We start from the raw sequence: 13,545 nt of genomic DNA on the forward strand, positions 1-13,545 counted from the left end.
GACAGTTCAGAGCCTGGAGCCTGTTTCAGATTCTGTGTCTCCCTCTCTCTGTGACCCTCCCCGTTCATGCTATGTCTCTCTCTGTCTCAAAAATAAATAAACGTTAAAAAAAATTTAAAAAAAAAATAAAGCACATGCCTGAAGAGGATTATAGATCATTATAAAACTTAAACCTTAATTATTTATTTAACCAAGGTGGCAATAAGAGATTCCAAAGGCAAATATGTGGGATTATATAGTTGTTAGCAAAACTTAGCTCCTTTAACATTGAGAAATTTTAACTAAGTAATCAAAGACCTGACAAAGACAAAACACAAGCTTTGGTTTTCTGGCTGACAAAAGAGAAAAGACCTCTGTTTACATTTTCAGGAACAGACCAACAATCCAAGAAAACTTTTTTTTTTTTTAACACAGAAAAGCAGAATTTTACACTTATATCTATTTTAGGGGCACCTGGGTGGCTCAGTCGGTTAAGCTCCAACTCTTGATTTTGACTCAGGTCATGATCTTAATGCTCCTGAGTTTGAGCCTCCCATTGGGCTCTGTGCTAGCAGTGTGGAGCCTGCTTGTAATTCTCTCTCTCTTATTCTCTCTGCCTCCCACTTGTGCTCTCTCTCTCTCTCCCTCTCTCTCTCAAATAAATAAACTTTTTAAAAAATCTTTTAAAAAATCCATTTTAACCTAGTCCATCCTAAAAAAAATAAAATAAAATCCATTTTAAATGAGTCCATCCTGACCACACATAAAATCCTTTTCAAATGATTTCCGGTCACAAACCTTCTACAGCTTTCCTTTGCATTCAAATTTTGTCCCTAGTCATTTCTCTCCAAACAATCCATCTCACTTAGGACAAAATTACTTTCTTTTACCTTCGTCAAAAATGTATTCCCATTCCTTATATCTTTCTTACACATCTCCTACTTTTTACATAGAGTTGTTTCCTTTGTCTCCATCAGTTTTAACTACATTTAGCATAATTTTAACTCTTAGAAACCCTAGTCGCCAGTGGAAACTAAGTAGTAATCAATTGTAAACTGTTACACCAGAATCTTTAGAGGGCAAATTCATGAATCAAGCACAAAGCAGGTTTTCCAACAGACCAAAATATCCTTAATTTCTCTGTGATAAGAAGTCAAAAGTACAAACATATGTTTGGTAATCAATGCTTTAACATCTTATCCTGTTGGAAAAGACTTAGAATGTCCAATGAATTCAATCTTGTTTATCATGCAAGAAAAACTGTAAAGTTCCAGATTACTGAAGACTTTGAAAGCAATCTTAACAATTAACCATGAAAACATTGAGACAGACAAAATTAACCATTATTTTAAGTCATCTTTTTGCTAACAAATTGGAACAGAGATAACGTGAACTTATTTGACCCTCAGCAAACCTAGATAGAATAAAATGTTTCATTATCAATGCCGATAACTTCTCAGCAACTCCCCCATGCCTTATGACAAAGCACAAACTCTCTTGCATGACATAAATGATCCTCCATAACCTCGCCCAGCCCACCTCTCACCAGGATCCAAAGCATTTTATCCCTCTCCACCACCAGTACTCAATGCCATGCATAACAGTTTCCCACATCTGGGGCTTTGCCTATGCTTCTTTCTTATCTGGAATTTCCTTCTTGGTCTTCCCATTTCTCATCACTATTAAAAGGGTGTAAATATCTCTGAAGATAAGGTATGAAAAATTATTCTTAACAAACTCCCAGGGGGTACATTCTGTCTGGTAACCATCTACAGACCAGCCTTTGAGAACAACTGTTGGAGAAGACCAATTTGAGATGTTCTCTGGGAATGCAGATGAAGAGTACCAAAGAAACAAATAGATTATAAATACAAATTGATAGTAGTAATAAAAGATAGAGAGCAGAGACAAAATACGTGAACAACAAATAAGAAACCTGGACAGATTAAACAGATATAATAAAGAAAGTTTTAATAGGATAAAAGATTCCATGTTTGGGGAAATTTTTTTAAAGTGAATCTTAGGGGTACCTGAGTGGCTCAGATGGTTAAGTGGATGACTTTTTTTTTTTTATGTTTATTTAGTTTTGAGAGAAAAAGAGAGAGAGAGAGAGAGAGAGAGAGAATGAACAGGGGAGGATCAAAGAGATAGGGAGACACAGAACCAAAAGCAGGCTCCAAGCTGTCACCACAGAGCCCAACACGGGGCTTGAACTCACAAACTGTGAGATCATGACCTGAGCCTAAGTCAGATGCTTACCTGACTGAGCCACCCAGGCACCCCAGAAGCTAACTCTTGATTTCAGCTCAGGTCATGAGTTTGTGAGTTCAAGTCCCGTGCCCGGTTCTGCACTAACAGCTTGGAGCCTTCTTGGGATTCTCTCTCTCTTTCTCTCTCTGCCCTTCCTGGGCTGGTACTCTCTCTCTCACTCTCAAAATAAATAAATAAATAAACTTTAAAAAAAATAATAAAGTGAATCTGAAAACTAGGTTTAGACTAAATTAATTAAAAGAGACCATACCAAATATATTGAACTAGTAGTTTGTTTGTTTAAGAATAAAAAAGGTATAAGACTCAGAGCCAGGAGGAAAATATAAAATACCAAATCAGGAATCAAAATTATTTTGATGTCAGACTTTCCCACATAAAACACCAGGAAATAATGAAGTAAAATCTACAAAACACTGAGGGAGAGAAAGTATAGGTCACACAGTGCTTGCTCAGTCAACTTTTCTTTGACCACCAACTGATAAATTTGTGAAATCTTATTGAGTTCTACATCTATGAGTTGTACATTTCTCCATATGTACGTAATGGCTGACATAAATTTTGCTTAAAAAAAAAAGAACAATGTTTAGCACATGAAGTTTCTCAATAAATAATTGTCACATAAAAGAATAAATGACTCAACCAAAAACTATCAAATAACATTCTGTAAAGTTAACAGAAAGACTTTCTCAAGTATGTGAGGACAGAGGAAAATGTGGGCACTCTTCTTGGTAAAAACAGTATTCATAAATACATGTTAGGGGCTCCTGGGTGGCTCAGTTGATTGAGTGGCCAACTCTTGACTTTGGCTCAGGTCACGATCTCATAGTCAGGTGATTGCGCCCCACGTCTGGCTCTATGCTGACATTGTGGAGCATGCTTGGGATTCTCTCTTCTCTCTGCCCTTTCCCTGCTTGCATTCTCTCTCTCTCTCTCTCTCTCTCTCTCTCTCTCTTTCTCTCTCTCAATGCATAAACATTAAAAAAAAAGAAATGTTTTAGCTGATCGAGAGATGAACCAAAGCTAAGAATTTAAGAATGGGCACCTTTGTCCTTACATTCCTGGTATCCTGGACCCTCTGTGAACATCAAAACTAGGTATACATTGCATTATGTCTGAATAATGGTTTAAATGTTTTTTAAATGTATCCAAAAGCCAAAAGAGATTGTTTTGTAGAAAGTAAAGTATCTGAAAAGTGAGCTAATGGGGCACCTGGGTCGCACAGTCAGTTAAGAGTTCAACTCTTGGTTTTGGCTCAGGTCAAGGTCATGATCTCATGGTTTGTGGGTTCAAACCCCACATCGGGTTCAGCGCTGAGAGTGCCGGGCCTGCTTGAGAGTCTCTGTCTCCCTCACTCTCTGCACCTGTCCCCTGTACTCTCTCTAAAAAATAAATAAATAAACTTAAAAAAAAAAGAAGATACAAGATGTAAAAATGAAATATAATTAATTAATTAATTAATAGTAAGCTAATAACAATACAATAATCACCACCTAAATAATTGGACATCAACATCTAAATGACCCGGGTAGTCATCATCCCATGGATCTGCAATCCGAGATTCAGTGAGCCCAGTGTAAAAGCAGGGGTAAAAAGGAGTGACACAAGCAGAAAGGCACAAAATCCCTCAGCTTCATTACAGTGAAGTCAAAGTTCTTGCTCCGTTCTTGGTTTTGACACATACACAATTTTTTTAATTTTTTTAAATGTTTATTTATTTTTTATTTTTTATTTATTTTTTTATTTTTTTATTTTTCTTTAATGTTTATTTCTGAGACAGAGAGAAACAGAGCATGAGTGGGGGAGGGGCAGAGAGAGAGAGGGGGACACAGAATCCGAAGCAGGCTCCAGGCTCTGAGCTGTCAGCACAGGGCCCGATGCGGGGCTCGAACTCACAAACCGTGAGATCGTGACCTTAGCCAAAGCCGGACGCTCAACCGACTGAGCCACCCAGGCGCCCCTATTTATTTTTTAGAGAGAGAGAGAGAGAGAGAGAGAGCATGAGCAGGGGAGGGGTAGGGAGAGAAGAAGACAGAATCTGAAGCAGGCTCCAAGCGAGCTCCGAGCTGTCAACACAGAGCCTGACTTAGGGCTCAAAGTCATGGTCCGTGAGATCATGACCTGAGCCAAAGTCAGATGCCCAACCAACTGCTATCCAGGCACCCCAGACACATAACACAATTCAAACGTCACTTAATTTAATAAATAGGTTAAAATTTAAAGGTAGCCATCAGTAGATGTAAAACAAACTATAAGCCCTGTAAGTCTCTGCAAAGGATAAAAGATAAACCAAATATTGATCAAAAAGCAAAAGCCAAAAGCAAAAGGAACAGGAAAATATAAAAAAAAAAAATCAATACAAAGAAAGCATAAAATAAGAGACAATATGACTAAATGTTCTTAATTCACCTCTTAAAGAACAAAAAGTCTCAAATGTGGTTTTTAAAAATATAAATATACCTTGGAAATAAGAATTAGCCCTAAAACCAAATGTCATAGAAAGTTTAAAAATAAAAGGATAGATAAGAAAGACAAGAAAGACATCAGGCAAATACATACTAAAAGAAATCAGAACTAATATCAAATCAGAAAAATAAAATTAAGAAGAATTAAATGTAGGGGTGCCTGTGTGGCTTAGTCAGTTGGGCATCCAACTTTAGCTCAGGTAATGATCTCATGGTCTGTGAGTTTGAGCCCTGCATCAGGCTCTGTGTAACACTTCAGAGCCTGGAGCCTGCTTCGGATTCTGTATCTCCCTCTCTCTCTGTCCCCCCCTCCTCACACTCTGTCTCTCTCTCCCTCCAAAAATAAAGACACTATTGCTATTTAACATTGTCTGGATATTCTGTCCAGCAATGAAACAAAATGTTGGCAAGGAAAACATAAAACTGGCAAGGAAAACATAAAGCCATCAGTATTTGCAGAGGACATAATTATATACCTAGGGGGAAAAAAATAAGCAAATCAATAGAAAACCCATTAAATGTAAGGAAATGCTCAGAAACTGGCTAACCACAAAATATTTTTTTAAATAGATTTTCTATCTGATGGTTATAACAAGTTCCAAAATACAATAAAATAAAATATAATTCATTGTGGAAAAACAAAACCCTGAAATACCTAGAGTCAATCTTGTTGTAATCTGAGAGAGACTTGGAGAACTATAGGATATCCATGAATTATTAAAAATAACTTACATAAGTGGTCAGAAATACAATATTCATAGATGGGAATGTTATATACATCCACAAAAGAAAACAATTATCTCTTAAGTTCTTTATTTTTTCCCCAGCTTTATTGAGATATAATAGACATATAACATTGTGTAAGTTTAAGGTATATAACGTCATGATATTATATGTGTATATATTGCAAAATGATTACCACACCACGGTTAGTTAACACATCCATTACCTCACAGAGTTACAGTGTGTGTGTGGTGAGAAACATCAAATATACAATATAGTATCGTTAACTATATAGTCTCCATGCTGTACCTAACTTATTTCTATGTCTAATCAAATTCTGATAAGGCTTTTGTGATAACATAACAAATTTATAAAACTGTTCTAAGGAAGAATTGTGGTTGAAAAGAGAAAAATCAATAAACAAATTAAATAACCCAGAAATATATCATGGCATATACAAAAATCTAAAATATATGGGAAAAAGTAAACGGTCATCACAAATTAGTAACAGTGGGAAATTATTTAGTTAATAGGTTTGGATATATTTATTGACTATTTGGAAGAGAAATAAAATCAAAACATAGCTTTACTTTATATCCTATATCCAAAAGAACTTCAGATTATAGAGCAAAATATAAAAAATAATAGTCACAAAGTATAAACCTGAAAAAATATCTCTAGCCACTGAGATTACAGATAAGTTTTATTTTCGTTATGCTTCACTATACTGTCAAAAATTTTACACTGTGTACATGTCACGTTAAAAACATTTAAAATTTTCTATATACTGAAAAATTAAAATACAATTAAATATTGAATATTTATCAAATATCACTATGGCAGAAGAGCTCATAAGCTTTACTGAAATAGAGATTTCTAAGTTAACAGGGTGGATTAAATATCTAATTCTCCTTTGTCTTGAAACTGCACTAAAACTACAACAAAGAGATTATTTAAAACAAACAAACAAAAAATCCATAAACCCAACAGACAAAAACAATACAATTTGAAAAATACAAAGCAGAGGATAAGAGATAGCTGATTTCATAAAATTGAGAGAGAAAAATCCTAAACTGGCAGAGAGGAAGCTGAGAACCAATCCAATTAATATCCCAGAATCCTCAGAAGGCTCGGCCCAGGCAGCACCAGGTCCCCCAGAGCTGGGAGTACAGGGAGGAAGTGGTAGACTCAGGAGGTCTGTATGAAAAGCTGTTTCAGCAGCAGCTGATCCTTGGCTTTTCTTCCCAACTTCCAGCTGCTAGGTAAACAGTCCTCCCAATCCTAATGGAAAGTTGGAGCTTATCTCTTGAGAGGGTAAAATAGTGAGTAGGTCTTTGGACCTGGATCTACCAGCACAGGTGAGAGTGTGGTAGGACCAAAACCAGGATTAAGTGATCATATAGTTCTGAATGCTGAGGAACATCCCATCCTAAGACCTCTTTCCCCTCAGTTTCCAGAATTCTAACAACAAAATGTCTACCTTCTGGCAGAAGATCAAGGAATCCGACCAGTCTAAAAGGAAAAGTCTAAAGATATTCAGAGAGGGTCCCCAGAAATGACCCACCTATATCATCCTTTAGTGAAATTCCAGAAATTTACCCACTGAAATTCCAACCAGCTTTTATCTTAGTCTCATGCAGACATCTGAAAAAATCCCTCTAACATGGAATCCATGCTAATATAAACAAACAGAAAAGAGCAGTTAGGAGGAAACTGAAAATACACAAGAAGAAACCCATCCAAATATATAGTATCTTCAGATAGAGAAAATAATGCATCCATGGCATTAAAATAGGATCCTGCTTTAAAAAGGGAACTAGAGAGGATATTAAAAAAATACTCTTAGAAATTAAAACCATGATAGCAAAGATAAAATATTCAATAAAATATTGGAAGAGAAACGAGAAAATCTCCCAGGAAGTAGCACAAAACGCTGAAAAATAATAGAGAAAAAAAAAATAAGAAAGGAACCACTCCAGGAAAAACCATATCCAAATAGAAAGAAATGAAATCAGTAAGAAAACATATGAGAAAAAAAATTCCCAGAACTGAAGAGTATGAGTTGTCAGAGAAGGACGCACCAACTGCCCAGTCTGAATGAAAACAGACACCAAGGCACAATTTAGTAAAATTTCAGAACACTAAAAACAAAAAATTCTACAGGATTCCTAGGAGAACAACAGGTCAAATATAAAGGACCAGGGATATGAATGGCTTCATAATTCTCAAACGTGACTCTAGAATATATAACACAACATATAATGCATTCAAAATTCTGAAGGAAAATTGTCATAGACTCTGGGTCTGGAATTCTTTCTTGTCCAGCAAGAAAGCGGGATACAGGATTAAAAAGCAAGAGAGGCTGATGTCTGGGAGAAGACAAGAGCCCTGATTAAGGGTCCTTACTCCATTTTATCAGGATCAGAAGGCTTACAACATGATGATGGGCATGCACAAAGAGAAAATGAAACTGAACATTAACTCATGGGCGTGAGGGAAAGGGAGTTTTGAAAATATGCAGTGTTAGGGGTTTGGGTTAATACAAAACAAAATCCTGGTGCCAGATAGAAGGTTGTTTACAGCAGATGTGAAGCACCACCTTTGTTTACTTAAACTGGTCTAGTGGACAAGAAAGACAGAGCAAGCTATCTCAGGGTCAACAAGGCACCTTTCTTTTGCTAATTAGCTCTGCTCTAGGCAACTTTGCCCTGCAGCGGTCTATAGCCCTATTTACCTGTTTACCTAATTTGGTCCTTCCTTCCTGTGAAAGCAGCTTTCTGCTATAGTACTAAATTGGGGGTGTTTCCGCCCTGAATACCTAATCTTGTTTACCTCATATACCTTTGTCCTATACTGGGGCCTTTGCCCCACCTTACCTATACCTATTTACCTAATCTTGTTTACCCAAACTTGGGTGTGAACATACTATGGCTTTCTAGTTCTTTATGCCTTGTTAACCCATCTGTGCAGGCTCAGGGAATTCCTAAGCTTATTTCCCACAGAAAATCATTTCTGACATAAACATACCTAATGAAGCTGGGTTATGAAGGAAGATATGCAAGGTCTCAGATAATTTCCCTCTCATGCAACCTTTCTCAGGAAATTAAGAATGTGCTCTGGCCAACTAATCTTTGACAAAGCAGGAAAGAATATCCAATGGAAAAAAAGAGTCTCTTCAGCAAATGGTATTGGGAAAACTGGACAGCAACATGCAGAAGAATGAATCCTGACCACTTTCTTACACCATACACAAAAATAAACTCAAAATTGATGAAAGACATAAACGTAAGACATGAAGGCATCAAAATCTAGAGGAGAAAACAGGCAACCTTGGTCACAGCAACTTCTTACTTGACATGTCTTCTGAGGCAAGGGAAACAAAAGCAAGAATATACTAATGGGACCTCTTCAGGATAAAAAGCTTCTGCACAGCAAAGAAACAATCAGAAAAACTAAAAGGCAACCGACAGAATGGGAGAAGATATTTGTAAATGACATATCAGATAAAGGGTTAGTATACAAAATCTATAAAGAACTTATCAAACTCAACACCTAAAAAACAAATAATCCAGTGAAGAAATGGGCAAAAGACATGAACACTTTTCTAAAGAAGACATCCAGATGGCTAACAGACACATGAAAAAATGCTCAACATCACTCATCATCAGGGAGACACAAATCAAAACCACAACGAAATACCACCTTACACCTGTAGAATGGCTAAAATTAACAACTCAGGCAACAACAGATGTTGGCAAGGATGTGGAGAAAGAGGAACAATTTTGTACTACTGGTGGGAATGTAAACTGGTGCAACCAGTCTGGAAAACAGTATGAAGATGCCTCAAAAACTTAAAAATAGAACTACCCTATGACCCAGGATTTGCACTACTAGGTATTTATCCAAAGGATACAGGAGTGCTGATCTGAAGGGGCACATGCACCCCAATGTTTATAGCAGTACTATTGACAATATCCAAAGTATGGAAAGAGCCCAAATGTCCATTGATAGATGAATGGTAAAGAAGATGTGGTATATATACATAATGGAATATTACTCAGCGATGAAAAGGATTGACATCTTGCCATTTGCAACAACATGGATGGACCTAGAGTATATTATGGTAAACAAAATAAGTCAGTCAGAGAAAGACAAATAATATATGTAATTTCACTCATATATGGAATTCATATGTGGAATTTAAGATACAAAACAGATGGACATAAGGGAAGAGAAGCAAAAATAATAAAAAACAGGGAGGGGGACAAACCATAAAAGACTCTTAAATACAGAGAACAAACAAAGGATTGCGGGCAGTATGTTGGGTGGGGGAAGGGCTGAAGGAGTGAGGGGCATTAAGGAGGATACTGGTTGAGATGAGCACTGAGTGTTATATGTAAGTGATGAATCACTAAATTTTATTCCTGAAAAAAAAATAACAAATATAATTTGATTTAAAAAGAAGAATGTGCTCTATCACAGTAATAAAAAAACTACCAAGAAACAAAAAGTCCAGGACGAGACATTTATTTTTTTAAGAAACTTTTTTTTAATGTTTATTTATTATTTTTGAGAAAGAGAGAGTGCAGGGGAGGGGAAAAGAGAGATGGAGACAGAGAATCTGTGCTGACACCACACAGAGCCAGATGTGGGGCTCAAACCCATGAACTGTGAGATCGTGATTTGAGCAGAAACCAAATTAGCCACTTAACCAACTGAGCCAAACAGGCACCCCTTAACTCCTCTTTAAATGTCTGGTAGAGGGGCGCCTGAGTGGCTCAGTCAGTTAAGCATCCAACTTTTGATTTCAGCTCAGGTCATAATCTCACGGTTCATGAGTTCGAGCCCCACAGGTGGCTCTGTGCTGACTATACAGAGCCTACTTGGGATTCTCTCTTTCCCTCTCTCTTTGCCCCTCCCCTGCTCTCCCTCTCTCTCTCAAAATAAATAAAATAAAACTTAAAAAAATAAAGAGGAGTTAATACCTAGTCTTCTCAAACTATTACAAAAAACATGGAAGAGGAAGGAAGCCTTCCAAATATGTTCTACGAGGCCAGCATTACCCTGATACCAAAACCACAAAATGACACCACACAAAAAAAAGAAAACTACAGGCCAATATCCCCAAAGAACAAAAATGCAAAAATCCTCAATAAAATATTAGCAAACCACATGTAACAATGTATTGAAAAGATCATTCACCATGATCAGGTGGGATTTATTCTTGGGATGAAAGATTGGTTCAATATTCACAAATCAACATCACACAGCACATCAACAAAAGTATTCATGTGTAATACCTGCCATATTAGTGGGTGAGACTCTTCTTGGGTCCCTTGGTATATGGCGCTGAATCAATGGCTCCCACGAAGTCACTTTTGTACACGGATGGATGCTAAATTGTTTTAGTTGAGTGTGGGATATGAGTAATGAATGTCTCATTTGGCCATATGGCTGATGTCATTTAGAAATTCTCAAATTGGGTTTTAAAAATGAACTCAGCCATATATATTTATGAAACACACCTCAAACATGAATATATTGAAAGCTGGAAAATAAATAATAAATATTTTAATTAATGAAAACTGGAATCTTATGTTTCTATCAGAAAAAAGACTTTATATACAAATATTATGTAATATTCAATGTCAGTCTATATTGAAAAATGATTTTTCATATTTGCTAAATAACTTTTATGATTACATTATATATTTCATACATATATTTTCATATATATCTCATACATGTATTTTCATACATATATTCCATACATATATTTTCATACATATATTTCATACATACATATTTCATACAGATATATGTCATATATATATTATAGAAATATTTCATATAGCTATTTCACATAGATATGTTTTATATAGATATTTCATATCTATATTTCATATAGATAGATATCATATATCTATATTTCATACATATATATTTACTAATCTGAGGATTTAATTAAAAAGGAAGGGGGATTATTAGGAGGGGCACCACTGTAAAAATGTACAAAAGGTCTGGGGGGGCTATGTGGAAGGGGAGATAAATATATACATGGAACCCCCCTTCCATTAGCCCCTCCTCCCCCAGTCCTGAGAGAGCATGAGAACTTGGGTCCTAGGTGAAGGGGTGGGAGGGTGGGGGCACTTTGCCCTCTGGCTTAGTGAGCCCTTGGGGAGGCAGGCCAAGGGTCTAGGGGCCCTCAGAAGGGGTGATGGTGTACCTCAGGAGATCATGAACTATGATTTCTGAAATGACTCCCATTCTCATCTCTCATGTGTATGCACACGCGCACACACACAGACACACACACACAGACACACACACACACACACACACCACTCTAGAGGCTTGTGACTTCTGCCCTTCCAGTGACTCCAAGGTCCATCTGATGCTTGATCTTGTGGGGGTTGGGGCTTCTGCTCCAAGGTTCCATGACCTCAGAGGTGGCTGGTGAGGTCATGACCTCTGCCCTCTAGCCCTGGCTTGAAACCTCAGCTCTAGGACCTTGTCAAAAGGAAAGGGGGATGGAGCTTTGCCCCTGTCCCTCCCCCTCGCTTACCTGTTAGCCTGGGCTGGGCCAGGGGCCACTTGTGGGCCAGCACAAGTGGAGGTGGTGTCCCCAAAAGGGCTCCGGGGGGGGGGGGTCTTGCTGAGAAGGTGAGGGGTTCCCAGGGCCGCAGTAGGTGGCAGTGGCGGAGCCAAGCGGCTGTATAGCAGGGGGAGGGCAGGCTCCAGAATGTAGAGGTGGGTGGCAGCCATGGCCCCTGGTCCAGTCAGCTCCTCGCCAGCCTCATAGAAGCGGGGTGGCCTAGCAAGGTGAGGGGGGCTTGCCAACCAGGTTGGCTCCGGGAAGCCAGCACAGCACTCTGGGGGACAAGGGCCCAGAAAGGGGGGTGTCTGGGGCCTCTCAAACAGCAGGTGAAGGCCCTGAGACCCGATGGTGGCAGCGGCGGACTCCTCCTTCCGTTCTTCCTTTACCCGCACCGATTCCTTGGCGGCCTGTCCCCTTCCTCGCCAGCCCGGGCCTTGGGAGTAGCAGGAGAAACTCCGAGCTGGGGCCCTGAGAAGGGGAGGTCCCTGTCTTCCTCCTCCTTGGTGATAGAGGGCTCTCTCTGCTCCACAGGCTGCTCCTTGTGTGAGCCTGGTGTCCAGGCGGCCTCAGGGGGCCAGACCCAAGCAGGAAAGGCCAGAGGACTGTGGTGCAGGTGGCCCCATGGGTCTGGGGGGGAGGCGAAGTTTGGTGGAGGGCGGCCCCATGGGTCTGGCGGGGAGGCGAAGGTTGGTGGAGGCCCTGGGCTTTCTTTCTGGGCAAAGATGATGCTGGAGTTGAATGTGAGGCTGCCCAGGCCTCCAAAGGCCCTGTTAGGGCAGCCAATGAGGCAAAGCTTGTGGGATGCCCAAAGGGATCAATGTGGGTGCTGGGGCTCAGAAAGCTTCCCTGGGCCCTGGGAGCTGCGGTGAAAGGGTTGGCTGCGGAGTAGATGGCACCAGCCGCAGTGAAGAGGGAGGTGGTGGGGTGGAAGAGTTCCTGCCCAGGGTGCAGGGCCCCATCCAGCCAGGGAAGGCAGGGCAAGAGGTTGTTCTGAAAGTCAAGCTTGTAGGGGTCACCCTTCATCTTTTCCTGGTGTTTCAGGATCATGTGAGCCTTGTGTGTGGCATGCCACTTCCCTGGTTTCCTTAAAGGTGGTCGGAATGGTTGGGGATCTGTGTCCCCTTTTGGGGAACCCCGTGAAGCCCACTTAGCACTGGCCCCAGTTGTGCCAGTGGTGGCAGCTCAGGTTCATGCTCTTGGGCTGGAAGGCCCCCTGCAGGGTGCCAAAGGAGACAGCCAGAGCAAAGCCCATAGGTAGGCCGGTAGGCCGGGCACTGAAGGAGTTGGGCCGTGTATGCATTGTGTCTCCTTGCCTTGCTCACTGGATTAGTTTAAGATGCTTATCTCCCTGCCACTAAAAGGTCTGTTTTGCTCTACCTTTGCAAACTGGAGATTGGGGATGGTAGTCTCAGAAACAGAAAATACAGAGCAGCTTGCTCACCTTGACTATCTTTTTGCTGGACACGGAGTATCTGTACTACCAGTTAAGGTAGGCTAAATAGCAGAGGAGCC

At 39.6% G+C, this 13,545-nt stretch overlaps 1 pseudogene; it reads right to left on the reverse strand.

Moving 5' to 3' along the window:
- Positions 1-1,605: 1,605 nt before the first annotated feature.
- On the reverse strand, positions 1,606-13,333 carry LOC125938212 (probable fibrosin-1; annotated as a pseudogene).
- Positions 13,334-13,545: the final 212 nt, after the last annotated feature.

The sequence above is a fragment of the Panthera uncia genome (genome assembly GCF_023721935.1).
Source record: "Panthera uncia isolate 11264 chromosome B2 unlocalized genomic scaffold, Puncia_PCG_1.0 HiC_scaffold_24, whole genome shotgun sequence".
In the NCBI taxonomy this organism is placed as follows: domain Eukaryota; kingdom Metazoa; phylum Chordata; class Mammalia; order Carnivora; family Felidae; genus Panthera; species Panthera uncia.